General features: G+C 43.8%; 1 long non-coding RNA gene across 1 annotated transcript in view; it reads left to right on the top strand.

Annotated features, from left to right (window-relative positions):
* The first annotated feature begins 6,728 nt into the window (after positions 1–6,728).
* Positions 6,729–26,651, top strand: part of LOC104006646 (uncharacterized) — a 116,013-nt gene continuing 96,090 nt past the window's right edge. The window contains exons 1-2 of the long non-coding RNA XR_010157418.1: positions 6,729–6,773; positions 7,825–7,929. This is a non-coding gene — a long non-coding RNA (uncharacterized LOC104006646). The remainder of the gene's footprint in view (positions 6,774–7,824; positions 7,930–26,651) is intronic.

Consider the following 26,651-nt stretch of genomic DNA (forward strand, 5'->3'; position numbering starts at 1 on the left):
ATTGAGGCTGCAGTGAGCCATGATCACACCACTGCACTCCAGCCTGGGTAATAAAGCAAGAACCTATCTCAAACAAACAAATAAACAAACAGGCAAACAAAAAAAGAGGTCACAGAGAGCTAGTTAGCTTCTTCTGTCAATGAGGACACAGTGAGAAGACACCATCTATGAACCAGAAAGCAGGCATTCACTATTCACTGAATTTGCTAGAGTCTTGATCGTGGACTTCCCAGCCTCCAGAACTATCTGAAATAAATTTCTGTTGTTTATAAGCCACCCACTTTATAGTATTTTGTTACAGCAGCCTAAACAGACTAAAGCACAAACCGTGATATTGGGACATTACTTAGGCTTTGAGGCTCTCAGCCTCTTTGTCTGAAACCATGGAAATAGTGATACTCATGTTATGGTTGTGAGAATCCATTTGGACCTAAAGTGCTTTTGTGAACATCTTTTTTTGTCTAAGCAGTCATCAGTCACTCCCCTTCTTCCAGAAGCAGCTCCTTGCCTTCCCTCTGGTGAAGTTCCTACCACATTCAGTCTTAGTGGGGTTGCCAGTTGAGGAGCCCTGGCCTTCCCTTCTTTGCCAAGGCTGCACAAAACCCAAGCCATGCCAGCAGCCTCTCTGCTGGGAATCTGAGACCTGCATGACATGAAGAAAGGAAACAATTGGAGCTGAAGAGGCTGTGGTTTGGTCCTGCTATTGGGAGCTGATCTGATTTCCAGTGGGAGGCCTGATTCTTCCATTTTCCCTCCAGTTCTGTGAGCTTCCCTGGAGCCTTCTGATATCACCCATCTTTGACTGTTGTTAACTTCCTAAGCGACCTAATGAAATGATCCTAGAGCTCAGCACAGGAGCTTACCTGATACAAAATACACACGCAGCAAATCAGCTCTAGTAAAGCAGATTGAGTGACACATTCAGGTGACCCTGAAGCCTGTTTATTCCACCCACAACCTCCCCTCGCCACCTTTCTGCCTGCCTCCATATGAGTGGTGTCCTTTCTATTCCCCCTCTACATTTTATTTCCCCCTCCATCAAAGACAAGGCCAGAACTTACCCACCATGGATCTCTTGAGTGATGCTCATTAAGCATTTCCAGTTCTGCCCTCTTCCTATACATGGAAAGGTTGTACTTTCTGGACCTCTTATGTTTGGGGGGGCCTAGTTCTGGGGCATGAGTTGTGGAGTGAAAGTGACATGTGTCATTTAATTGTTCTTATCCCATCTGGGATGCTGACCAATCACACTGGAGATGATTGCTGCTCTATCAGCCTGGGTACCCCTACCAAACCACAAGAGACATGTATTCTATACAAGAAATAAACTTTTGTTGTTAAAAGCTACTGAGGGCTGGGTGTGGTGGCTCATGCTTGTAATCCCAGTTCTTTGGGATGCTGAAGTAGGAGGATTGTTTGAGCCCAGGAGTTTGAGACCAGCTTGGGCAACATAGCAAGACCCTGTCTCTACAAGAAAATGTTTTTTAAAAATTAGCTAGGCATGGTGGAGCACATTTATAGTCCCAGCTACTCAGGAGGCTGAGGTGGGAGGATTGCTTGAGTCTGGGAGGCTGAGGCTGAAGTGAGCTGTGATTGTGCTATGGCACTGTAGCCTGGGTGACAGAGACAGAACCTGTCTCAAAAACAAACAAACAAACAAATAAAAAAACCTACTGGGATTTAGGGATTATTTGTTATCACAGCAAAGCCTAGCCCAGCCTGACTGATACACGTGCCGCACTTTCACCCACTTTCCCCTTCGGCACTTTGCATGTTGAAAGCCCATGATAAGTGTTTGTCAAGTTGTGTATTTCCTCTCAAATATACAATCACCATGCTAGTGGTCTTCTACTATTTTTGGCCATGGTTGGTGGTACAGAATATGGTAAAAGAGGAAGAAGAGAAAGAAAGCCCAATCATGTCTTCTTGCTCCTTATTGAGCCATGAGGATGTGTAACACACCCTGGGAAGTGCTGTAGTGGCGTCCTGAGGAGGATGGGGCTCTCAGTTGTAGACGGATATCCCATCATTCAAGAGGGCACTCAGTCAGCCAACAAGTGCTTGGCTTGCACTCTGTGTTGGGTGCTGGGCTAGGTGTAGGCGCTCAAGGACCCTCCAGGAGCCCTGAGTCTAACGGGGGAAAGTGTGGGTAGGAAACTGACCATCTCTGCTCAGCGCTGTTAAGGGCATGAGCCAGCTGGCCTGGGAGTAGAGAGGTGGGAATGACTAACCCCAGTTTAGGAGGCTCAGGTGACATTTGATTCAAGTCCTTAAAGAAAACAGGCCTTACCTAGGTGAAAACCAGCTTGGGAGCTGAGCAAGAAGCACCAAACATGTTGATGGGCAGAACTGTTGGCTCCAGCTCCTCAGGGGCATTAGGCAGCAGACTCCCTGGAACCACTGTGCTCAGAAAGTGTGTGAGTGCTTGACAAGTTACTTCTTCCTGCGGTTTTTTATTGAGGGCTGTGGATAGGGGCAGCTGAAGAAGCACATTTCCGCCAAGGATTTAGAAAAGGGAAGAAACTTCATCTAACATGATGCCAAAAGAAATGGGAACAGCCAAGGTTTGCCCCATGGTGTTTGGAGGAAGCTAGGGTCCCCAGGAGCTAGGAAGGTGTGGGGTTAGGACTTGAGGGGTGAAGAGTATGTGAAATGAAAAGGCTGGAGTGTTGCCTTGGCTTCAGGAGGGGCTGAGGTCACATTGGAATTACCGTTTTAACAGAATGCCATAGCTGAGTGACAGATCACAGGGGGGAGGGGTTTGTGCCAAAAGACGAGGCACCTCTTATTTTCGCAGACCCTGGAACACCCCTCACAGGAAACCAGTTTACTTGGGAGAAATTACGCCTTCCTCTCATTTTGTGCACAATGAACGTGAATAAAACGTGAATGAAATGATGAGGTTAACATTCTTTATTACTATAAATGCCAATAAACATAAAAAACATGCTCAACCTTGTCAGTAATGAGGGAAATCACGGGCAGTGATTCATACTCGAATTTGTGCAGGACGTACTGCAACCTCTGTCGTGTTCTTTCCTGCTGGATTTGAACCTGGGAGGATATAGGCTGACATTGGTGCTGCCATCTTGCCACCAGGAGGGGACAGCTTGTCTGAGAATGGAGCCACACTAGAGAAAGAAGAGGTAAGAGGTGGAGAGAGAGACCATGGCCTGACGGTGTCATTGGAGCCCCCAAATCAAGCTGTACCAGTGGCCAGTACTCCCCTGGACCTTTCAGTTATGTGAGCTAAGTTTGAATCAGATGCAGATCACTGACAAGAGTTCTAGCCAATACAAATGCACTGATGGAGGAGCAAACGCTCATGCATCTGTCACTTACTGAGTGTTTACTCCACACTGTTCTAAGCACTTTATATAGATTGCTTGATTTAATTCTCACCACAAGCCTATGAGGTAGGTAGGGCACTCTTATTTTCATTTTACAATCAAGGAAACTGGGGATATACACATATGGTTTAAAAACTTTGCCCAAGATCACACAGGCAAGCTTGGACCTAGATGGTCTGACCTCAGAGCCTGCCCTTTAAACCTTAGCAGAGCTTTTGGGTCAGGCCATGAAGGGTGGGTTCATCCTCTGCAATTGATCAAGGCTGCCTTTGCCTACAGGTTCGTGCTTTATCATAGCCAGTGGAATCCTGGACATCGAGTCTGTGGGAAAAATCCACAAGATATTTTCAGATTCATTGTCTTTCTACATTTAGAAGATGATGGTGATTTTCCATCATGCAGTACAATGATATGGGATTAATTTGGTAATTCAATGTTTGTTGTGGGAAGGAAGAAATTGTTCTCCATCACTAGGAGATTTTTGTCAACTCACTTTGAAGTTGGAGAAGCAAGATGCTTGCTTGTTCAATGTGGCATCCACTTCTACTTTGTAAGTTCATATAATAGCTGCTGACGGTGTTTCCCCATTTGCATTCCCTGGGAAAATGTTATTTATTGTCCCTGATGCTAGAGGAAAATATTAGGTCACTGCCTCACGCATCTTCCTGAAACCATCCATAACACGTGCTTCATCAGACAAAGAGAGGCATTTTTTGAAGAAATCATAACCCATGCTAAGTGTTTTTTCTTTTCTTTTTTTTTTTTTTTGAGATGGAGTCTCGCTCTGTTGCCCAGGTTGGAGTGCCATGGTGCAGTCTCGGCTCACTGCAAGCTCTGCCTCCCGGATTTATGCCATTCTCCTGCCTCAGCCTCCTGAGTAGCTGGGACTACAGGCGCCCACCACCACGCGTGGTTAACTTTTTGTATTTTCAGTAGAGACGGGGTTTCACCATGTTAGCTAGGATGGTCTCGATCTCCTGACCTCGTGATCCACTAACCTTGGCCTCCCAAAGTGCTGGGATTACAGGCGTGAGCCACCGCGCCCAGCCTGAGCCATTCTGTCTTAGCCCAGCTTTTCTCTAAAATGGCTGTGTTCTCAAATGTTTGCAGGTAGCATTCTGAAACAATGTTGAACGTGTTCCTTATTCATGAGATGCTTAACCTGCAGCCCTCTGAAACTGTAACATCATCATGTTTTACAAAGTACTGAAGTCACACTTGGCCCCTGAAGCATTGATTCTCTGCAGCTCGCCTCCTTCTTGCCATGAGGGGAACATTTCCAAGATGCCCAGGGTTCACGCTGCACATCACACATAGTGTGGGCAGACAGACTTGTGCATAGAAACCCTTCCGTAAGCTCCATCTCAAATACTGATGTCTTGTGGATGACACTGTAAAAAAGTCACTGATCTGCTTCATTTCTGCCATATGATATCAATGTGGAGTAAAGAAATTTTTGTTTTTTGCTAGGGGGAAGTTATAATCCTTTTGAAATGACTTATTTTAAAAAAATACACAGAACATTAGTATGTGTGTTTTTTTTTGACTTGTAATGCACCCAATGCACCCTAAAATAATGTAGAATTTTTATCCCTTCTAAAATTAAAAAAAAATCATGTGACATGAAAATCAACTGTTAAAGTTTCTTTGGAAGGACATGCAACATTTATTCTCAAAGTGTTTAACTCCAGGAGAGAGAAAACATGTATAGGCTTTGGAGTCAGACAGACTGGGGTCAAATCCAAGGGTTTTACTTAGTGGCTTTGGGGCTTTGGGCAAAACACTCCGTATCTCTGAGCCTCAGTTTCCCTTATCCATAAAATGGAGGAAAATAATATCTATGTACAAGGGATGAAGAACAGTATAAGTATCTGAGACATAGCTGTTTTTTTCTTTTTTCATTTTCTGTTTTTTGTTTTTTGAGAGGGTATCATGCTCTGTCACCCAGGCTGGAGTGCAGTGGCACGATCTTGGCTCACTGTAACCTCTGCCTCCCAGGCTTAAGCGATTCTCGTGCCTCAGCCTCCCAAGTAGCTGGGACTACAGGTGCGTGCCACCATGGCCTGATAATTTTTGTATTTTTAGTAGAGATGTGGTTTCGCCATGTTGGTCAGGCTGGTCTCGAACTCCTGACCTCAGGTGATCCACCTGCCTCAGCCTGCTAAAGTGCTGGGATTACAGGCATAAGCCACCATGCCTGGCTGAGATGGCTGTCTTTATTATTACCCACCCTTGTGGATTTTCTCCTGGATAAGCTTCCCATAGGAACTTAAGGATCAACTTTAGGCCTAAGGTGGGGAAGCACGTGTGAGTGCTTGAAAGGTCACCTCTTCCGGCACTTTTTTATTGGAGCAGCTGAAGAAGTACATTTCCAGTCAGTATTCAGAAAATGGGAGAAACTTGATCTAACAGGATGCCAAAAGAAATGGGAATCGCCAAGGTTTGCTCCATGGTGTTTGGAGGAAATTAGGGGCCCCAGGAGCTAGGGAGGTGTCAGGCTAGGACTTGAGCAGTGAAGGACACTGGGAGCAGTCATTTGCTTTCAGAAAGATTCCCCTTTAAGCTATAAACGTCCCTCGTTCATTTAAAACATGACTTCATCATTTTCATGCCATTTTGGGGACCATATTCCAGGTAGACCATGAAGTCTGTTTGTTGGGGCCCTGACAGACCCAGAAGAGACTGAGCTTCTCTTGAAAAGCAACTTTTTTTTTCTTTTTTTCTTTTTTTAGAGAAGTCTCCCTCTTGTCCCCCAGGTTTGAGTGCAACAGCTTGATCTTGGCTCACTGCAACCTCCACCTCCTGGGTTCAAAGGATTCTCCTGTCTCTGCCTCCCAAGTAGCTGGGATTAAGGTGCCTGCCACCATGCCTGGCTAATTTTTGTATTTTTTAGTACAGACAGGGTTTCACCATGTTGGCCAGGCAGGTCTTGAACTCCTGACCTCAGGTGATCTGCCCGTCTTGGCCTCCCAAAGTGCTGGGATTACAGGTGTGAGCCACCACGCCTGGCTGAAAAGCAACATTTTAAGGTAGAAACCAGAGCGCTGCTAGCTCCTGGGAGGAGGTGGAGGAGCAGAAGAGACCTGGAGGAAAGAGGGGAGAGGAGCAGGCTTGGAGAAAGGGGAGACTTGGAGGGCAAGGGTATCCCTGAAGGTCACCCTCAGCCGAAAGGCTTCCAGTGGGTGGGCGAGGACAGGAGAGACGGGGCCCTAGGGCCAGATGATAAAGGCCCCACACAAATGGTTAAAATATTGCTCAATTCTATTATATCATGAAAAAATGGCAGTGACCAGAGCTGCCTGGATTAGGAAAAAAGAGTGTAATTCCATCCTGGGGCTTCTGGTGAGTTGAGCTTGTGGTTCTGTGGTTTATGATGTCACCAGAACCCCTGGATGGAATTACAGCCTTTTAATTTACAACTTGGTAAGTGGGGAGACTGAGGGTCCATCATGCCTGCTCAAAACGTGGCAAGGACTCAAGGGTCAAGGTTGGCCTGGGAGGTCAAGTTCTGGGGACTGCCCCCTTGAACCTTTACTGGGTAGATAGCCTTGGTAAAGGCATTTTTCTCTTCCATCCTCAGTGTCCTCTCTCCCTGTTTCCCTATCCCTCCCTCCTCATTTCCCTGAGTTGCACAGCTTGATTTTCCCATAATTCATTTTATAAAAAGCCCAAGTTAACCAGATTCCTCTGGCCTTCATGCTCATTTAGCTCACAGTTCAAACCTTTCCATCTCAAGACCCACCCAAGAAAGGCTCACATATGATATCTCTGACTTCTGAAGGAAGAACCCTACCATGAAGCGGGTGGCTCACTTCTGTCTTTTGCTCTGTTCCAAACCTCCCACTTGACCATACATGCCAAGGTTTGGAAGTGATGGAGATTGCACTTTAGCTCATCCAGTGACCCAATCTCTGTAGATGGACGTTTGTGGCCTCCTGAAACATGGCAGCATGTCCACCCCCTAGCGCCTTTGATTTTGTGGCTTCTCAGCCTCCCTTTGTTCACCAACCTTTAAACATGTTTTCTGAATATGTACCAGAAGGCCGGGGCTGAGATCTGGGGGTGTAATGGAAGGCAAGATAGATGTGATCACTGCCCTCATGAAGACTCCCTCCCACCACGCCTACCTGCCATGGCCAGCTGGGTGTTGCAGAGATCACAGAGTTCGTGTGTCCAAGTCTGTATCTCCAATGCTGCTCTTCCACAACGGGCGCCCATTCAGTGGATGCTACCATCCCTGCCTAGTTGCTCAACCCAGAGATTTAGGAATGTTCTGCCTGACTTCTCCCAGTCCCTCAGCCCCATCTTCCAATCCATCAATGAGTTCTGTCCATTCTACCTCCAAAATAGAACTCTTCTATTCTGGACCACTTTTCTCCATCTCAAGGGTATCATTTCACTCCACCAGCTCTGACTCACTGCAGCAGCCTCCCGGAGGCACCTCCCACTTCTTTATTTTTTCCTCCCACCCAAGGGTTCTTGAAGAGAAGTCCTCTGACCAGCAGCCTGATCACCTGGAAATTTGTTAGAAATGTAGGTTCCTGGGCCTCCCGAGATTGACTGCTCAGAAGTTCTGGAGGTAAGAACAAGCAGTTCTGGTTTTAACAAGCACCCAAGGTGCTTGGGATGCAGCTCATATTTGAGAACATCTTCCATTCTTTTTCTTTTTTTTCTGAGATGGAGTCTCATCCTGTCACCCAGGCTGGAGTGCAGCAGTGCAGTCTCGGTTCACTGCAGCCTGCGCCTCCCAGGCTCAAGCGATTCTCCTGCCTTAGCCTCCCTAGTAGCTGGGATTACAGGCGTGTGCCCCCATGCCCGGCTAATTTTTGTATTTTTAGTGGAGACAGGGTTTTGCCATGTTGGTCAGGCTGGTCTCGAACTCCTGACCTCAGGTAATTCACCCGCCTCGGCCTCCCGAAGTGTTGGGATTACAGACATGAGCCAACGCACCTGGCCCCATTCATTTTTGACACAGGCAAGGTACTCAGCACCTTTTACACATTCTCTTATTTATCTCCATTTTAAAGTGGAGGAAACTGAAATCTGATCTTACAGGATACATTAGACTGTATAACTTTCAAGCTGAAAACCCTTCAGGAACTTCCCACTGCGCTTGGAATAAAACTCTTACGCAGCCTACATGATCCTGCACCATCTAGCTCTGGCCTCTCTCCCCAGCTTCCCTTGGAGAGATGCTTTTCCTTGGGCTCATCTGCCTCCACGCCTTTTCACCTTTCAGTTCCATGAGTGCACAATTCACCTTCCAGCCTTAGGGCCTTTGTGGACACTGTTCCCTCTGCCTGGAACACTCACTCTCCCTTTATTTTACATGGATAATGCCTTTACCTCATCATTCAGATTTATCAAAAATGTCACCTTCTGGATGACATTATAATATATTGCAAATTATATCGTCTGTTGGATATTCATCATGCACATTAGCATTTTAAAGCCCCTGATAAGTCCTGCAGTAAAGAAGCCTGTTTAGTTTTGTCTCGTTTGGCATTTTCCAACTCTTTTTGACCAGGCACTAGTTTTACCTAACACCTATGACTGCCTTTTGATTCAGGAGTGCTGAGTCACAGTTCTCTCACCTCCACTGAGAACATGAGGTCATAGTCACCTCTTTTTCTTCTTGGCACTTGCAGGTTTCTATATGGTGACTTCAGAGTCCGTGTTTCCCTGTATTTGACAACTCTAAAGTAAACCTGAAGCCTTACAGCCAACTTTCATGTTGGTACAGATTTTCTGTGACTGGATTCATTTACTCTGCCAGCAAATGTTTTTCAGGTACCAAGGTACAAAGTGTTCTGTGAGGCACATTTGGAGGCAAAGAGGTGAACGAGGGATGGACACTTCCTTAAAAAGCCCATGGGTTTATGTGGGAAGAGTACATGCAAACAAATCACTAAAAAGAGGTAGAATGGCCAGGCATGGTGGCTCACGCCTGTAATCCCAGAACTTGAGGAAGCTGAAGTGGGAGGATTGCTTAAGCCCAGAAGTTTGAGACCAGCCTCAAACAGGTTAACGAGGTGAGCCCCTGTCTTTATTTAAGAAAAAAAAAAAGATAGAATGAATAGCAATAAACAGATGCTCCATGTCAGCCCCAGGATGGGCAAAGTACATGCTGTCTAAGGCACACACAAATTCCATGCATTATACCTAATGCTCACTGCAGCTCTGCTGTAGAGGGGCTGTTTTCCCTTTTTACAGATACAGAAACAGAGAGTCAGAGAGATTTGTCTTTTGTTCTGTATCACACTGTTAGTGAGTGATGTTAGTGAGTTCAAAAGTTTGAACCATGTCTGGTTCAGACTTTTCTGACTCTGAAGCCCAGGGTCTTTCCAAATACCCGGGCTGCTGCCATTTCCTGACCAGGTTTCTCAAGACCTAAATCCAGATAGTCTCTGAGACTGTCAAATATTAGAGTGGGCTCTAATATTTAAATAAGTACTATCTCAGGAAAGCTGAGCTGTGATTCTTGTCACTGATGGGAATTGAGAAGAAGACTTTAACCTTAAAAAAGTTATTTTTTTCCTGTTCTTTTAGGTTATCTTTATTTTATTTGTTTTTTTTTTAACTTTTATTTTAAGTTCAGGGGTACATGTGCGGATTTGCTACATAGGTAAACTTGTTTCATGGGGGTTTGTTGTACAGATTATTTCATCATCCAGGTATTAAGCCCAGTACCCATTAGTTATTTTTCCTGATCCTCTCCTTCCTCCCACCCTCCACCCTCTGATAGGCCCCAGTGTGTGTTGTTCCCTTCTATGTTTCCATGCGTTCTCATCATTTAGCTTTCACTTATAAGTGAGAACATGCAGTGTTTGGTTTTCTGTTCTTGCATTGGTTTGCTGAGGATAATGACCTCCAGCTCCATCCATGTCCCTGCAAAGGACATGATCTTGTTCTTTTTCATGGCTGCATAGTATTCCATGGTATATATGTACCACATTTTCTTTATCTAGGCTATCATTGATGGGCATTTAGGTTGATTCCGTGTCTTTGCTATTGTGAATAATGCTGCAACGACCATACGCATGAATGTGTCTTTATAACAGAATGATTTATATTCCTTTGGGCATATACCCAGTAATGGGATCACTGGGTCGAATGGTATTTCTGTCTTTAGGTCTTTGAGGAATTGCCACACTGTCTTCCACAATGGTTGAACTCATTTACACTCCCACCAACAGCGTGTAAGTGTTCCTTTTTCTCCACAACATTGCCAGCATGGTACTTTTTGACTAAAAAAGGTTATTTCTAATTGCCTGAGCAATTCATAAATATGTTCTTTTTATTAAAAATAAAAACATTTTAGATAAGCAAAAGTACTCTGCTATCCTGGTCTCCTCTCTTCTGTGACAAAGGTAAACCATGTAATCAATTTGGTGTGTGTTTCTCCAGACCATTCTCTATATATTACTTAGCACAAATGTAGGCAATATGGGAAATATCACACAGAAAGATTTACCTTGTAATTTTTCTTCTTTTGCTCAACAGTGTACTTTGGAGTTCTTTCTATGCTAGCATGTATAGCTGCATCATTTTTTGTTCCCAACTTTTTATTTTGAAACAGCTTCTTATTTTGAAACAGAAAAGTTGCAAGAATAAGAATGGTTAGAAGAATTTTCAAATACCCTTTCTTCAAATGTAATATTTTGCCCTATTTGCTATATGTATGCATATGTATATATCTGTGTGTATGTATGCATATATGTATATTTGCATATATGTATTTTAATATGCGTGTATGTATAATATATTTTATATATCCATCACATATAAATATAAAATTTAATTTTCTTTTACAAATTATTTGAGAATAAGTGGCATACGCTATATTCCTTTCGTAAATATTTCACTGCATAATTCCTAAGACTAAGGATGTTCTTTTTTTTTTTTTTTTGAGACTGTTTTGTTTTCTGTCACTCAGGCTGAAATGTAGTGGCATGAGCATGGCCCACTGTAGCCTGAATTTCCCAGGCCCAAGTGATCTTCCTGCCTCAACCTCCTGAGTAGCTTGGGCCACAGGCATGGGACAGCACACCTAGCTAATTTTTAAATTTTTAGTAGAGATAAGGTCTCACCATGTTGCCCAGGCCGGTCTTGAATTCCTGGGCTCAAGCCATCCACCCACCTTGGCCTCCCAGTGTTGGGATTACAGATGTGAGCCACCACATCTGGCAGGATATTCTCTTAAAAAGCCTTAACAGTTGTCAACTACTCTAAATTCAATATTGATATGCTACTTTTATTTCATTTATAATCTAAATTTTATTTTTGTCAGTTAATCAAATGAGGTCCTTTATAGTATTTGTATTCCTCCCTCTAATCTAAGATGCCATCTAGGATAAGATATTGCATTTAGTTGTCATGTCTCTTTGGTTGTCTATTAATATGGAACATTTTTAGTCTTTGTATTTTATGATATTGACACTTTTGAATATAGTCTCTTTTAATAAAATCGGCACTTTCTTATTTGGGGTTTTGTGATGGTCTCTCATGATTAGATTGATGATGAGCTTCAAGGTAGGCACTTTCAGCCGGAATATTATATAGGTGATGAGTTCTTCTCAAGGTACCACATCTGCACACTCACTCACAATGTCTGTCTGCCCCTCGTCGGTGATGCTAACTTTGATCATCTGCTTGAAGTGTTGTCTGATTTGTTTACCATATAGTCACTGTTTTTTTCTTTTTACAACCTCAACCAATATGCAGTCTGTTGGAGGATACTGAAGGTCACGCTAATAGCCTGCTCCTCATCACCATTTCTCCCCAGATTTAGCATCCGTTGATGATTCTTGCCAGATCCAAACTTTATTGTGATGGTTGCAAAATGATGATTTTCTAGCTGTAACATTTCTTCCATGTGTACCAGTGGGCTTGGCATTCTGCTGTAAGGTAGAGTTCTCCATTCTCTCTTACGTATTTGTTTACCCATTTATTATGGACTCAGGGGTTCTGATTTTTCAATGGTCTGTAATGTTACTATCCTTAATTATTGTGGTGCTCAAATTGTCCGATTTTTGGCCAGTGGGCCCCCGCTTCCCATGTCCTTAGGGGATGTCCTCATCATTTTTTTTTTGGAGAAACTCTTTCCTTTTTGGCATTAAAAAATGTTCCAGGCCCATCTTGTATCTGCCCTACCTTCACTCTGGAGTCAGCTGTTTCTCTGAGGAGCCCTGCTATTTCCTTCTTTTCATAGGAAATATTGTCATACACCAGGATCTGCATGCTAGCACACTCATTGCTACTGGGTCTCATTGCTTTTACCTACTATATTCTATTTAATGACTTCCTGGCATTTCATAGAATAGCTGTGCAACTGTTTATTTATCCATTGCTCTATTAATGGATGCTTAAGTTGTTTCCAATTTGTCCCTATTTCAAGCAACTCTCAGTGAACATTTGGTTATACACTCCTTGTGTATTTATGCTAGGAGTATCTATCTCTCCAAAGATAGCTGATGAGAAGGGGAATTTCTTGATCATAAGATGTATATGTTTAAAATTTTACTTGATAGTGTCAATTTCTTCTCCACAGTGGCCCCACCAATTTAGATCACAGCAAGTAGGACATGAGAGTCCTCATCTTTCCAGACACTTTCTGATGCTGAGTATTACAAACATTTTGTTTTTACACAACCCCAGGGGTGAAAAATGTGGGCTGATTGGCCTCATGTTCATTTTCCACAATGTAAGAGAGGGTGAGGATCTCTTCCTGTGTTTATTTCCCCTTTGTCTTCTTGCTGGTGGGAGGAGAGGAAGCTTTGTGAGGGTCAGAACGGTAGAGCCAGACCTCACTAGATGGGTAGGCTTTTAGGAAGTAGGCAAGGAGGGAGGCTATTTCAGATGTAGGAAATGACAGAGCCAACCACCAGGCAGTGAAGGCCAAGTAGCTGTAGGTTTTGGATCCCCCACTTTCCCGGGCTGAGGCCTGCTATTTTGTCCTGGTGCCATTGCTTTCACAGTCTTCTCTATGACAAGCTTTGCAAGAGGCCTCCAGGAATGGGAGAACTACTTCGGGCCTCCATGTAAAGTAATGCAAGAATTCACACCCATCTTCCTTGTCTGAGTGAGATTAAATTGTGGGCTGAGATAGTCAAATGTTTTTCTTAAGGCAGTGAAAGCAACTGTGTTCACCAAAAATTGGATCAAGTGAGGGTGCAGCCAATGAAGGAAAGAGTACAGAATAAATGACCTGTGGTGGGACAGGGACTGATGTGGTCAATGACATGAAACAGACAAAACCTCACCCACAAGTGACAGATGGAAACCCAACACAATATGGGCTGTAGCGATCAGGACCATATGAGAGGCTAGCTCTTCATTTTGGCTAAATTGTCAGAGGCTTGGAGGAAAAGCAAGGTGGCATGGCAGAAAGGACAATAGAGGTGGCTCCAGGGTCTTGATGAGGTTTTGCCAAGAGACAGGTGCAGACAATTTACTAAGCTATAGGCAAGGCTTTCTTTCATAGCAAAAATGCCTTTGTGGGAAGAAAGAGCAAGAAGAAGGGGATTAATTTAGAGCACGAGGGATTTAGGTCAGAGATTTGAACTGACTGAGGTAATCCAAACCAGTGATTTGTCAGGGAGTTTGTGGAATGTCCTTCTCTTCTTTGATAAAGGCGTAGGTTCTTTTCTGCTGGAATGAACTGGAGGAGTCCTGTATAAAAGACCCTCCAGGCTTGGATTCTCTGCCAAGGCAGGGCCTCCGTGGGTTGACTGCAGATGTAGCTGTTCTTGGCAGACCTGACTTGCCGCTCACAAGTTCACGTGCTTTCTCTGTCAAAGAAGGTTGGGGAGCCTCGCCAGCAGGACTCGAACCTCTCACAGGATGAATGGCCTTTGGGGCTGCAGGCATATCTGGGAAAATGGTAAAGGTGTTTTTCTTTTCTTTCTTTCTAATTGTTATCTCAACTTAATTTTCATACCAATACCATAGTGAACAATGATTATATATTATCATCCTAATTTTCCTCTTTTTTTATTCTTTTTTTAAAATTCAGAGTCTTGGTCTGTCACCCAGGCTGGAGTGCAATACTCACTGCAACATCCACCTCCTGGGTTCAAGTGATTCTTGTGCCTCAGCCTTTCGAGTAGCTGGGATTACAGGCGCACCACACCACACCTGGCTAATTTTTGTATTCCTAGTAGAGACAGGGTTTCACCATGTTGGCCAGGCTGGTCTCGAACTCCTGACCTCAAGTGATTTGCCCGCCTCATCCTCCCAATGTGCTGGGATTACAGGCGTGAGCCACTGTGCCTGGCCCTTTTTTTAACCTTTCAATATGAGAACATTTAAATTTGCAAAGTTGAAAGTCTAATACAATGACTACTGTGCCACCCACCACCTAGATTCAACATTTTTCTTCTATATCTTTTATCTCAATATACATTTGTGTATGTGTGTGCGTTGCATATACAAGTATGTATATCTAACTAAATATCTCTGTTTTTTCCTTTTGCAACTTGCAAACATTATGATATACTTTACCCCTTCAGGAGACAGAAACCATACCTGTTATTTGAATGGAAATAATTTACTATAATGATTTGTTAATTAGGTATAAAGTTATTAACTACATAACTGAAATAGAAAAAGAGAATGCCTTAGATTCCTTAGAATTACAGAGGAAGCAATTTTTATGAAGTAGCTACCATCCCTAGGGCTGAGGAGGGACCCTATGTTGCTGAAAGTCTGATCCTTGAGACTGAGCAGCTGTTAGTCTGGTGCTGGCCTCTGATCTGTGGGGCTGGGCCCCAGACCTCTTGAGAAGGGGGCTTAATTCAGTGGCTGCTACAGGAATGAAGTGCCTCTGCCAGGGTGAAGCACTGTCAGGTGACAGAACACAAACAAACAGGAAGTAGGAAGAAGCAAACCCTTTCCTCCCCTTTAGCCTTGCAGCCTCTCTCTAGCTCCCACTTTTGGCAGAGCCTATCACATGGTTTGCAGAGTCCTGGACCCAGCATCACAAGGTCAAGTATAGAAAGGCAAACTTGGAGCAGAAAGATAATATTTTAATAACTGTCATGAACCATAAATTCTTTGGTATGTGTCTCCTAAATTAAGAATATACTCCTACATATAGACAATAATAGTCTCATGCCTAAGAAACAGCGATTTCCTAATATCAAATACCCAGTCCATGTTGCAATATCTCTAATTATCCTCCAAGTGTTTTGTTATGGCTGAGATTTTAGTGTTTTAGGATGTGAAACCACTCATGTTTCCTGCATTGCATTTACCTGACATACCTCTTCAGTCTCTTTTGTTTTAGAACAGTCTTCTACTCCCTCCCCTTTTAAATACTGATGATGAAAGGCTGGGCCAGTCGAGTTGTCCAAAGTCCTATGGTCTGAGTATCTGAGTGTTTCTTCATGGTGTTGCTTTATCTGTTCCTCTATCCTCAGTATTTCCTGTAACCTAGAGGTTAAGTCTTGATCAGATTAAGTTCATTAATTTTTTTGTCAAGAATTCTTCATAGGTGGTGGTACACACTTCATTGCAATGTATATATTAGCATATAAATTATATTATCATATTTGAATATATTTATTAACTTCAGATATACTTTTGTACCCCTGGGAACAAAAGCCAAACAATTCTCATGGAAAGAGAGGGAAGAACATCAGTTTTCACTGTAACAGGTGTTGCCAGTTAGTTCTGATAGAACTTGCCCTGGTCCCCAAGCACTGAGCCCTGCCCTGCTGTCCTCGTGCATCATCTGGAGATGTTCTGTACTATGTACGGGAACCTCTGCTCATGTAGACTGTGTTTTGTCCCCCTGAGTATCCTGTTTTACAATCCTCCAGGTCTCCCACTTGCTCTGCAACCTACGCTGTGGCTTGGCTCTCCACTGCCTTGCCCCTGAGTGTTTTGCTGCAGAGCCAGTGTGATGAGAATGGTCTGTTGGTGAAGGGGGAGTTTTCTCTTCTCTTTTTGTCCCTGGTTGTCATTTTTGTGGTTTCTTTCTGGAGCTGCCTTGTAAAACCTTGCCCTGTGTCATATTTTCACCCCATCTATAATCATACCTTTCTCACCTGAGACTCTGGTCTGTCTCAGCATCACTGATGTGTTCTCTGCTTTGCTGTTCAACACCTTGGATCTTAGCCATCCTGACTTCCCTTTGGGATCACTGAGCAAAGCCCTCGTTGATGACGTTGGATCCTACTTCTGGGTTTTATTTTCATCATCAAATCCATTTCACCTTCTCATGGGCATGAATAGAAGGGTCAGGCAAGCTCAGCTCTGAGCCCAAGTAGCAGAAGAGTTGTCAGTTTAGTTTCTTACCTTAGATGTCTGCAGGGGTCCAACAGGTTTAGGGAAGTTGAGGACGACCAGATGATGTGGTTTGGCTGTGTCCCCACCCAAATCTCACACTGAATTGTAATAATCCCCATATGTCAAGGGTGGGGCCAGGTGGAGATAATGGAATCATGGGGGCAGTTTCCCCCATACTGTTCTCATGATAGTGAATAAGTCTCATGAGGTCTGATGGTTTTATAAAGGGGAGTTCTCCTGCACACGCTCTCTTGCCTGCTGCCATGTAAGACATGCCTTTGCTTCTCCTTTGCCTTCCACCATGATTGTGAGACCTCCCCATCCATGTGGTACTGTGAGTCCGTTAAACTTCTTTCCTTTATAAGTTACTGGTATGTCTTTTTTTTTTTTTGAGACAGGGTCTCACTCTGTTGCCCAGACTGGAGTGCAATGGCGTGATCTCGGCTCACTGCAATCTCTGCCTCCCAGGTTCAAGTGATTCTCCCGCCTCAACCTCCCAAGTAGCTGGGGTTACAGGTGCATGGCACCACACCCAGCTAATTTTTGCCTTTTTAGTAGAGACAGGGTTTCACCATGTTGGCCAGGCTGGTCTCAAACTCCTGACCTCAAGTGATCCACCAGCCTTGGCCTCCCAAAATGCTGGGATTACAGGTGTGAGCCACCGTGCCTGGCCTGGTATGTCCTTATTAGCAGCGTGAGAACAGACTAATACAAGACTAATACTTCAGATATGTGAAAATCAGCAGCTCGAGTTCAAGAAGAAATAGCAACTGACCCCCAGTTTCTGTGTGATGGGGAGCCCATGAAAAAAAATACTATAAATTCTTTGCAGCTCCTCCTATCAAGAGGTGATGTCTGTTTCCCCAGACTTTGAATTGGACTGATCTTTTATCTTCCTTTATCCAATAGAACATTAATGAAAGAAAGGTAAGCAGAGGCTCAAAAAGTGCCTGCCTATTGGGGCTTTCCCCTCTCCTGATGATGGAAGAGCCCACGTGAAGGAGCTGAGCTGGCTGCTGGACAGGCCACACGGAGGAGAATCGAGGCATTCCACCAGCAGCCTGTCAGCCTCTGGCTGCAGCAAGTAGTACGAGTGAGGCTCGGCAAAACTGGCTGAAGAAATGCTCAGCAGAACCCAGCCCAAATTGCTGACACCCAGAATTGCAGCTAATGTATTATCATTGTTTTAAGCCACTAAGATTTGGGGTGGTTTCTTACACAGCAAAGGCTCACTGGTACATGCTCCATCTGAAGCGGGCAGCTCCCACCCAGTGGCAGCCTAGAGATGCCATGCTGGAATATGGCCCCGTGTCACCATGTCTTCCAGTTCTTTTCAAGACAAGAGATAATTCAAGATAATTTTTATGTGATGCATTCTAACTTTAAATGATAGTACTAAAATTAAAAAATTTAAAAACATTCTAGAGGTCCAAAGAAACAACTGGGGGCTGGATTCCATCTCCCTCAGACCATCCCTCTTCTTGCTACTGGGTCCAGTGTTTGCCCCGATTATTCTCCCTGATCCAGAAAAGTGGACTTTGGGGGATGAGGGTGGGGGACACATGAGCAAGCAGCAGCCTCTAGAAACTGCCAGCAGAGGGCTGGACGAGGACCCAAGGCTTCATCGGCTGTGGAGCACTGAGTCACTGATGGACATGGTGACTCGATGGGAATGCTTCTAAAAACCTCTTTCAGGAGGGATTTTTTTCTTTTCAGACAAAATACCACCTCCTCTCAGCTTCTCCCCAGTATAGCTCATTCCTCTACAGGGCAAATCATAAATACTGTACTCCCCCCATATCTGTCTCCCTCATTAGATTTGGGGGAGCTCCCGGAGGGCCTCATGGGGAACTTGTTTACTTTTCCATCCTGATGCCCTGACTGGTGACCTGGAAGATGCCTGGAATGTTCTTTTGCTCCCCCTGTCCTTGTCCTCTCTGACAGTTCTCGACATAAGGCAGGCTGTGTGTCACAGTCCCAGTCACCTTTCTTTGGAACCTTACATCAGAGTCAGTCACTGGGCACAAATGTTCATCTAGCTAAGGAATTCGAGAAAATGGAATTTTCTCACATTTTTTGTCAACTTATGGAAAATCAGCTAACGAACCAAAAAAAAAAAAAAATTTCCAAAACCAAACGCAAAGGTCCCCCACATGTTCAGTGTGTCAGAGGCAAGCTCTAAAGAGGGGGTGTCAAGCCGGCTCTCTGGCCTAGGGACAGCAACACTTGCCTCTGCAGAGCCTCTGAGCTGTGACAGGCACAGGGCAGCGTGACATAGGCCTCTGGAGCCAGATGATTTACCTCGAGCTGGGAGTGCGAGGTTTTATTGGGCCTTTGCAACCCGGGCCAGCCCGCACATCTGGATGATTATGGAAGAATAATCCACAAACTCGTGTCTTGTCTCCATAACACTCTGTATTCCCATTGAGGCAACGAGTGCCGACATGCTTTTTCCATTTTCATTCACATCTTTGATCCCTCACAGTCTAAGACTTGGCATGGATGGGCGGGCCAGGAAAACGTTGAGCAAATGCTGTCAGGCACCCTCAGGGAGGCCTGAGGAGGAACAAATGTGCCCGGCGGCGGGGCTACCTCTTGGCTCTGCCTGGAAGTTCCTCCCAGCAATGGCTCTCTGTCCCCAGTGGCTGGAGAGATGGCCGTGTCTTGGCAGGCGCTGGGCCTGGAGCTGGGTGGGAGGTGCGTGGTTTTCCTCTCTCCACTAGGGGGTGGGGGAGTTTGGATGTTGGCACGAGGCTGCCTGCCTGCATTAGAACTCAGCCGGCAAGGAAAGCAGGCGGCTCAAAGACTGGGTCAGCCTCAGGGACTGGATGGGGATGGAGCTTTCAGAGGAGTGGCCCATTGGAGGCAGTCTGGATGGGCATTTGGGTCTGGCCCGGTTTGGTCCAAGGCGGGCCAGGGAAGGCAGCTACTCTAGCCGGGACCCCTAGCAGTCCTGGCCTCTAGACCCATCTGCAGGCCATCCTCCCTCAGTGACAGCTCTGTTCCTTGTCATAGGCCAGCCGGAAAAGGTGGCTGGGCACTGGTTGGAGGCCAGAGGGATGGACTTCCTCTTGTACCACACCGCGACATGGGGCTTGAGGCTTTCTTTCCTGCGGCAGGCAGGGGAGGGAGGCACCAGGAAGTAGGGTGACCTCTGTGCTATTCCCCAGCCTCCTTGCCGCCTGAATGTCCTGCATTAGGAATGTTATTCCTTTGAGTAAAAGTGTGCATGCTGCCCTGGGATCTCCTTTAAAAATGCTCTCTGAGAGAAGAAAAACATTACGAAAGGGCTGTCATAGTTGCCTTCGTGGATTCATTGATCACACCGCCTGTTTCCCCTGGGCCTTTTGCTTGAATTGGAGGCCAGAGAGAAAGGCTCAAGCAATGCCAAGCACAAGAAATGTTTGGAGGTCTGGGGCCAGTGGTGAAGGGGACAATTGAGGCCTCTTGGCAGTTTTCTGTGGAGGGAAAAGCGGAGTAGAAAGAGTATTTCTAGAATGAAAGAGGGAGCTGAAGAGGGAGGGGACAGGGACATTGAAAAAAGATCCTATAATTTAATCTCTTACTGTTTTTCCGCCTGAGCTCCTTGAATTCTGAGCCGAATTGTTAGTCTGTCACTCTTCCCAACTTCCTTGTCATTTACTGAGGGATTGAGAGAAGGATGCAAACTTAAGTTAATCTTAACTTTCTGAGTCTTGATTTTCCTGCTGGGGAAATGGAGAGAACCATTAAATGAGGTTACGAAGGGAAGGAAGCAAGCACGGGGTCTGTCAGGAACTTCTGGTTTCTCAACACCATAAAAGAAGATCTAGAGTGTCTTCCTTTACCCGGATGTGGAATAGTACTAAAAATAAGAATGCTGCAATTGCTGGGAGGTTGCAGCAGGGGCTCTGGTGAGAATAGAAGGACAGGAGGATGCTGGCTGCAGCCTGCAAATTGTCAGCCAGTTGTGCCAGATGTTGTCATCCGTGGAGAGTGGGGAAGAAGGGCCAGGGTGGCTTCTGAGCTTTTCAGGTGAGTGGCCCCTTTTTATTTTGTTTGAGACGGAGTCTCGCTCTGTTTCCAGGCTGGAGTGCGGTGGCATGATGTCGGCTCACTGCGATCTCTGCCTCCCGGGTTCAAGTGATTCTCCTGTCTCAGCCTCCGGAGTAGTTGGGACTACAGGCATGCAGCACCATACCCTGCTAATTTTTGTGTTTTTGGTAGAGACGGGGTTTCACCATGTTGGCCAGGATGGTCTCTATCTCTTGCCCCCGTGATCCGCCTGCCTTGGCCTCCCAAAGTGCTGGGATTACAGGCGTGTGCCACCACGCTCAGCCGGCTCCAACTTTTTTATTTAGAGGCTGGGTGGGACCCATGAATGCCCAGGCTATAAGCACACAAGAAATTTTTTGAAAAGCTAAAATAGTCAAGCTATATACAAATACCACTTTTGATGATTTACGCTCAAACAAATAATTTGAGGAAGCCACAATCTACCAAAAGTATAAAAAGCAAACCACATAGAAATGCAAAATGTTCTTCCGTGGGACAAACAGGATGTTTGCTTTCCTATGCGCAGTTAGGCCTTACCATTCTGTGGGCTGGATGCTCTTCCCAGCTCCAACTTTATGAAGTGAAAGAAGGGCCAAAACACCTATGGATCTATTTCTACATTATTTAAGACACCTTATAGCGAACAAGGAGAACAACAGGACAACCTGCATAAATAAGATGTCAGGGCAAAGAAGTACAAGGGTAAGAAAATAAGAAAAAGCCAGAGGTAGAGTTGTGCACAGATATTTGAGCCTTCAAGTCCTGCCCAGTATATAAAGGTAAACTACAAGTTTGGTTGTGAGCTTACTGGTGGCCAAAGCAAAGAGGGAAATATGATCTACAAAAGGACTCAAGCTGTCCATCAACTTAACACAAGCCAGCTCACTTAGGAGAAGCACAGTTCCTACTGGAACCAAGGCTGGAGAGATTTCTATGCCGGGTTTTCCTGGAGGAAACCGTGTGTGATGAAGTCAAATACTTCCTCACCATAGCTCTACAATACATGGGGCGATGAGTTTCATATGCCTTACAAAAATAAATCTCTCAATGGAAGCAGGTCCCTCCGATAAAACAACTGTACAAGGACCCCAGACACTCCGGCCCAAACATTCAGCTTTTTCGTGATTGGATTTTGCCCAAAGGTAAAATTTGGACAGTGTGGAACAGTAACTTGCAAGGGAGTCCTGTGGGATAAGAATATGTGCGATGTGAGGAAAAGACCAAACAAAGGTAGGCAGGATTTTTTTAAAAACTGCAAGGCTTCTTAGAATCCGTCATGTGTGAATGCATTCATGTTTCTGTGATTTACTGCCTTTCCAAAGCCTACATGACTGAACAATCCTGTGTGTGTCTGTAGCATCTTGGGAGCCCAGTGGAGGTGGGGGTCTAAAGGCAAGGAAAGGACCCACAAATCCAAAGCTAGAGCCACACGGTCTTGTTCCCTAACGACATCCTTACCTCAAGCTTGCCTTTGAAAGGAATGCTGGTGAGTGTCACCTTAGAGAGTACTCAACTGATGCAATGGTTTCTGTATTGGTTATAACTTTCCTAGGACATACAAATGAATAAGATAGATAAATTTAGAACTACTTTAAGAATAAGTATTCAATGAGGCCCCACCTAAAATGGTCTTGCATATGTTCAGTGGCAAACCCGCCTACCACACTTGGGAAACCGCCTTCTAGATGGAGGTGTGGACTTCACCTGTCCTTCCCCTAAGCCTCTGTGGATTTAGGGTCTCATCTCTGAGACGTGATGAGGATTGGGCAGAGGAGAAGTCAGTGACTGTATTCTATGGCCCAGGCCGTGGATTACCATGGTTCTGGGCATGGCATGACCATGTTATGGATCAGTTAAGGGCTAATCCATCCACTCGGGCCTTCCGTGGAGTGCCTAATGGGAGAAGTTCAGGGAAAGAACCTGATGTTGCTTGACCTGGCTAGATATGAGATAGAAAAAAAAACATTATTCCCAATGTCTTAAACTTCCCAGTGGGTCCACTTCTTTTCTTCTTCTCTGTTTACATTTACTTTTTGTCTTCTTGAGGGGTGATTTCCAGATGGGATCCTTCAGGTTGCATGAGAATGAATCAGGTTCATAGCCTACCATATCTCCAGCATTTCCACCCGTTTTGTGGCCAAATGTTTGGAAATGTTTGCTTTCTAAAGACAGCTGTTCATTTATCTTTTTCTTCCACAAACATATAGTCAATGCTGACCATATGCAAAAAAGGAGTGAGCAAGTGCACACAAAGATATACAAAAGTCATTTAGAAGTTACATAAATCTCGGTATAAATAATAGAAACTAGATTTCCAGCCAAAAATGGAAAACATCATGTATTTGACAAAGAACATTTATACAACAAATCTGATTCTTTTAGTATAGTGATTTTTAAACAATTTACACTCAATGGTTGTTGCTTACCAAGCCAGGTAATTAAATATATCCTGATAGGACAAAGTGATGTAGGCGAGCTTTTGTCTTTCTGATGCCTGTCTTTTTTTTTTTTTTTGAGATGGAGTCTTGCTCTGTCACCCAGGCTGGAATGATGCAGTGGTGCAATCTTGGCTCACTGCAACCTCCGTCTCCAGGGTTCAAGCGATTCTCCTGTATCAGCCTGCTGGGTAGCTGGGACTATAGGCACAAACCACCACGCCTGGCTAATTTTTTTTTTTTTTAAGTAGAGACACGGTTTCACTATATTGGCAAAGCTGGCCTCGAACTCCTGACCTCAAGTGATCTGCCTGCCTCGGCCTCCCAAAATGCTGGCATTACAGGTGTGAGCCACCATGCCCAGCCTGATGTCTGTCTTATATTCAGTTCTCTCACGTGCTCTGGTCATAAAACCTTGCCCTGTGTTTTCCTTTATACCATTCCTCAGGACTAAAACCCCTCGTACCCTGGCATAGTCATTCAGCAAACATTGATTGCCTGTAGTGTCTCAGCGTCTTCACAGTGTTCAGCACCTTTGCACTGGACACATTTTCATCTGATCTCTAGGGGTCTTCTGGAACCCACCTCTTGCACAAAAACTTACCCTGGGGAGCTTTTCTATTTAGCTTTTTGCCAAGCAGGCCACTAAAAGAAAACAGAACATCCCCTTCCTTGAGATTTATGGTTAGGAAAAGTTTAGTTGCGATCATTTCCAACTGTGCTTATCTGTGTCTGAACAGTCTATGATTTGGTTGGTAGGAAATGTGCAAAAAGTGGGAAAATATTCTCCATGGCGGTTAAAAGCTAGTGGAGATAAATTAAAATCCCACTATTAAGTTAAAATATGGCATTAGAAATGAAATTTTATTTACTTGTTAGGTCAAAGATCAAGAGGAACTATTGTCTGGATCCTGGGGAAGATCAATAATGCAATCATAGGAAATTTGGTTGTAATTCTGTTGTGTGGACAATCATTCGATGACAATAGAAATTCACATACAGGTGAAAACATTCTTTCTACCTTGCCTGAAGGACTTGAATGAAACAAGGAGACCCTTTCCAGCACATTGATGTGTCTCACAAGGAATAATTAATGAATCTGCCAATCATTTTTCACTATTTCTGGAGGTTAGCACTGGCTTGAGAGACTATCTCTAGAGACAGAGAAGAGGTATCAGTGGAATAATTCATTAATGTCCTGTTTACACTGTTCTCATGTGTCCAGTTTTCCCCTTCAGTGAGATGTGTTGTCCTAAAAGTTTCAGTCCTATGGCCTACATGTTTTGTGCTGGACTCCACGGAGACAGAAAATACTTCTGGTTATGGGTCAAAGAGGTGTTGGACTCCACCAAGAGAGAAGATACTTCCGGTTAAGGGTCAAAGAGGTGTTGTGAGAGAAACTTAGTGAAAGCACTGACAACATTATTCAGCCAGTGTTTACTGAGCACCTACTATGTGCCAGGTGTGCATGCACACGTGTGCGTGTTTTCTTTTTTTTTTTCTTTTTTTCTTTTATTATACTTTAAGTTTTAGGGTACATGTGCACAATGTGCAGGTTAGTTACATATGTATACATGTGCCATGCTGGTGTGCTGCACCCATTAACTCGTCATTTAGCATTAGGTATACCTCCTAATGCTATCCCTCCCCCCTCCCCCCACCCCACAACAGTCCCCAGAGTGTGATGTTCCCCTTCCTGTGTCCATGTGTTCTCATTGTTCAATTCCCACCTATGAGTGAGAACATGCGGTGTTTGGTTTTTTGTCCTTGCGATAGTTTACTGAGAATGATGGTTTCCAGCTTCATCCACATCCCTACAAAGGACATGAACTCATCATTTTTTAGGGCTGCATAGTATTCCATGGTGTATATGTGCCACATTTTCTTAATCCAGTCTATCATTGTTGGACGTTTGGGTTGGATGTGTGTGTGTTTTCTACACCAGAAGAGTTACACCAGGCACTGAGGATCTATAATTCTCCCTCTTTGCTATTTTATCTCCTTCCTTAGCATTGCACCTCAGTATTTTGCAGCTTGCAAATAGCATTTGCTCTTCAAGACTATCCTTTTCCTTCTTTGGAAATCTAAATTTCACACTGCCACAAAGCAATGTCATTGGATAACCAAACTATCCTGTAAAATCTGGCTTCAGCCATTCCCCCTTGAGTTTTGACAATACATTATTTTTTTTCTAGAAAAATAAGGGAGCAAGCTTATTTTCTTATTTTCTGTGGGTAAGAGTAGGTTATGATTTTAGAATGTTGTCCTGGTCCAACGAGTTTTGCAATGCAATTACCTCATCTGTATGAACTCAGATCCTGTGGTCTTACAAAAAGAGGCATAAAGATTAATTGGAGGGGTTATTTGGAACAATTGATACTACTTTATCTTATTTGATATGTCCTTGGTTCTTAACTTGTTGATTTAAAGATGTTTGTTTCCTAATTGATTATTTGAAAATGATTCTTGGATGCATTTCTGCACCGGGCATTTTTTATTAACAAATAAAACATTTTAATTACAAGAGGAAAACATAAAAATTGCCTGTAATCAGATATTTAAAAATTAAAAGCAGATGTATATCTATATTTATTTATAAAAGTGGTTTTATATTATACATGCCATTTGTAATTAGCTTTTTCCCCTTAACAATATATCATGAAAATTTCCATGTTGTTTCATTTTTTTTTGTCTATCAACATTTTAATAGCTGCATAGTTATTCCCTGTGCATAGTGCCATAATATATTAAGTCAGTCCTTCATTGTTTAGACAGTGAGGCTATTTCCAACTTTTTGCTTGTATAAACAATGCTTCACTGAACACCTAAATGCATGTATCTTTAGCCATGATGATTTTCATTAGGGATAAATGCTTAAAAATGGAATTGCCATGACAAAGTTTATGCATATTTTAGAAGTTATTAGTAGATTTTGCAATATTGCCTTCCCAAAAGGCTTTACCAATTTACCCTCCTAGAACAGTATATGAGGTTGTTTTCCTGTCTGGCCACCTATCAACAAGTGCTTAAAAAATTTTAAGCATATTTGCTGGTTTGATAGGCAAAAATGTTATTTGACTTTTAGTTGGGTTTCCTGAATTATTAGTGAGAATGAATGTTTTCATGTTTATTGTCTATTTGTGTGTCTTCTTTCATGAATTGCTTATTTACATCTTTTGCTCATTTTTCTATTGGAGTATGGTTTTTCCCTAAGTGTTTTTTATATGTTAAGGATAATAAATATCTACTATCTTGTATATTATAAACAACTTCTCCTAATATAGTTTAAGGTAATTTCCTTTTTTATATTCAGAAGTTTTTAAATTTTACGCAGTCAAATCCATCATCGTTCCTTTGTGGTTTCTGCCTTTGACATATGCCTAGCCGTGTATGTATGTGTGCATTTTAGCCTTTTATTTTAAACATTATAAATGCAATGCACAGATCCTCCTTATGAAGGAGCCAAATGGGAGATACAAGTGTAACATAGAAAGCAGAAGTCCTCTCCTCTGCCCCTACCTCTGCATTCCCATGCCCCAGA

Source organism: Pan troglodytes, chromosome 4 (assembly GCF_028858775.2).
Source record: "Pan troglodytes isolate AG18354 chromosome 4, NHGRI_mPanTro3-v2.0_pri, whole genome shotgun sequence".
Taxonomy (NCBI): Eukaryota; Metazoa; Chordata; class Mammalia; order Primates; family Hominidae; genus Pan; species Pan troglodytes.